The 3,110-nt window shown below is 48.2% G+C and overlaps 1 non-coding gene across 1 annotated transcript; it reads left to right on the forward strand.

The window, feature by feature from the left end:
* Window positions 1-2,642: 2,642 nt before the first annotated feature.
* On the forward strand, window positions 2,643-2,719 carry TRNAT-AGU (transfer RNA threonine (anticodon AGU)). The gene has a single exon. It is a non-coding gene; the product is annotated as a tRNA-Thr (tRNA).
* Window positions 2,720-3,110: the final 391 nt, after the last annotated feature.

A 3,110-nucleotide genomic window follows, 5' to 3' on the forward strand; every position in this document is an offset into this window, starting at 1 on the left:
CTGCACAATGCAGGAAACTCACAAGTACTTTCCCCCCCCCCCACACACACACACATAGCGACCCCTGCAGGCTCCATGCCCTGCAGATGGCAGAAAGCCTCCTAGATCTCTGGCCAAACTCACCTGGAGATAATTGCTTCCTGACCCCAAAGTGGCTTTTCCCTGGGCTTGCAAGAAGGGGCTATGAGAACGCTGAGGAACTGTTTTATCAGGAAGTTTTTTCTAATGTTGAGCTGAAAATTCTTTTAATTTCAACCCGTTGGTTCTGATCCAACCTTCTCGGGCCACAGAAAACAACTCCACATCATCCTCTATAGCAGGGGTGGCCAACTGTAGCTCTCCAGATGTTTTTTGCCTACAACTCCCATCAGCCCCAGCCATTGGCCATGCTGGCTGGGGCTGATGGGAGTTGTAGGCAAAAACATCTGGAGAGCTACCGTTGGCCACCCCTGCTCTATATGACAGCTCTTCAAGTACTTGAAGATGGTGATCCTATCACTGCTCAGTTGACACCCTGTGAGGTAGGTGGGGCTGAGAGGGCTCTGTGTGTGGCGGAGGAGGGGGGATCAAACCCGTTTCTCCAGATTAGAGTCCATTGCTCTCAATCACTACACCAGATGCATAGCGAACCAATGCACAGAGTGCAGGAAGATGTGCGTTCTGAAAGGCAGTCAGTGGGCAGGACTGGCTCTTCTCTGCAGTCACAGGGCTGAGAAATGTGTTCCAAATACTTCCTCTCATTGAGACGTGTGGCACCAGCATGGCTTAACCTGGGGGGATGAGCACCAGCCTCCCATGAGCCAGAAGAAGAAGGGCTGGGGGGTGGAGTGGAGGGGACAAGGGCCTCTTCTGTTGCCGCTCAGCTGGGCAGACCCCCCCCCCCCCCGCCTTTCCCAGAAACAGCCTCTGCTCTTCGCCTGAACAGATGTTGGCATGGAAGCCAGCACATGGATCTCTTGTAATTCAAACCACACCACCATGACGTTCCCTTTGTGTATTTTAGACATTTAAAAATCAGTTTGCATATTTTTTTTTAAAAAAAAACCCTTCTAAACAAAACATTTAATTCTAAGTCATCAAAACAATTCTTGTTGGGAGGTCCAGATTTTCATATCAAACATCTCCTCCCACTGAAACATCTGATCATGATGCCCTTGAATAAAAAGAGGGGGGAATTGCAGGGGGGGGGGGAGTTTCTTTTGTTTCCCCCCAAGGACTGAAAAAGGGGAATCCTGGGGAACTGCCCATGCCCTTGGAGAATTAGTAAGATGCATTTTAAGAGAAGATGTTATTCAAAGTGTATAATTTTGTCTACAATTAATGTGCTGGATTGTTTTATTATAATGTGCTGAATCGAATTATTATAATGCTGTGGTGCTGTTGAAGAGCTCAGTGTTTCCAGTATTGAACTTGAGATTCAAATATGCTGCCAGATCCATGGAGTTGTATGAAGCTGCTTCTGTCCAAATGTTAGATTTTCTACTTGCAAATTTTATTTTTCCTTCCTCTCAGATGACAGTCCATCAGGTATGTGTGAAGATACCCACTGGGTGATCTACAGCTAACAAAGCCTCAAAAGGAGTTGCTCTCGATTATGTCTACAGCAGTTAAATATTCTATTGCTATTAACTGGAAGACACCAGATTCACCCTTGATTAAAACGTGCCTATTTAAGCTCTGGGAATATTTCTTGGTAGACAAAATAACCGACAATAAACTTGTTTCTGACGCCCCTTGAGCCCATTCTTTTTTTCTCCGCAAGTGGGAACCTTTCCTTTCATGGAATCTGGGCTCTCCAGTTCAATGTGGCTGGAACTCATCTACAGACCGTCTTTCTCTACTAGCATCGCACTGATCTCCTCTGTCCTTCCATTCCTATTCCCCTCTCTCCTTAACCCTCCTTCCCCCCCCCCCCGTCTTTCTTCTTTAAAAAAGTGGTGTTTGTTTGTCTCTTTGTATTTTTATGAGTGCACTCAGCACTATTTATATGGTCACCAGAATTGATTATATGCATTTTGTTCGAGATTTTGGAAAAGTACTTTGTTCTTATATTTTCCAATGTTTGGTATATGAAGAAAGATATGTATATTTTGGTATTTACTCTCTCTCTCTCCATATATACACACACACACACACACACACACACACACACACACCTATATATAAAACCCCCATTGGGTGGCTTCAGAGCTTTGTTTGTAGAAGAGGAGGGCTGGGCTGGTGTGCAAGAGGGAGGGGGCAGTGCATGGGCAGGGAGTCAGCTAGGACCCTGGGGGGGGGTCTCTGCTCCGCCCTCTGCCTTGTGTCCTCTGCCCACCCCGGTGTCCCCCTCAGAATGCTGCTTGCACCCTTGTCTTGGCAGCTGAATCGTTTCATGTTCAATATTGCTGCATCCTCACTTGACCAAGGTCCCAGCCTCTGGCAGTTTCCCACCCCCACCCCCCACCCCTCCAGCACTGCCGGTTGGTATCCACAGGCCATTCTGCAGAGGGCAAAGAAGTGACCCAAATGCCCCTCCCCCATAGGGCCAGGGTCCCCATTGACTCCACTGATAGCCCCCAATCAGGAAGCTGTGTGGGTGCCCCCCCATGATTGCCACTGCCCAGTGACCCTCGCCAAGGCCACCATGTCCCCCTGATGTCGGGGATGGACAGTGGCTCAGTGGTAGAGCATCTGCTTAGTAAGCAGAAGGTCCCAGGTTCAATCCCCGGCATCTCCAACTAAAAAGGGTCCAGGCAAGTAGGTGTGAAAAACCTCAGCTTGAGACCCTGGAGAGCCACTGCCAGTCTGATTAGACAATGCTGACTTTGATGGACCCAGTGGGGTCTGATTCAGTAGAAGGCAGCTTCATGTGTTCATATGTTCGTGTCAGGCTCTCACTGCCCGGGCCCAGAACACACCGAAGAAAGGAGCAGAGCAGAGGGCTCTTCTTGCTTGGCCCTATATGGTTTTTCTGCCCATAGCTTTGTCCTGTTGCGGATTTTAACTTGACATTCTTGTTTCGGATGTTTTGGCACAGGAGGCCTGAGAGTCTGGAATTCTGGTTCTTGTGGAATTCTGCACACATGTATTTTTTTCCCACTGTTCTCACTAACTCACAGTCTTCAGCT

This window comes from Heteronotia binoei, chromosome 16 (genome assembly GCF_032191835.1).
Source record: "Heteronotia binoei isolate CCM8104 ecotype False Entrance Well chromosome 16, APGP_CSIRO_Hbin_v1, whole genome shotgun sequence".
Taxonomy (NCBI): Eukaryota; Metazoa; Chordata; class Lepidosauria; order Squamata; family Gekkonidae; genus Heteronotia; species Heteronotia binoei.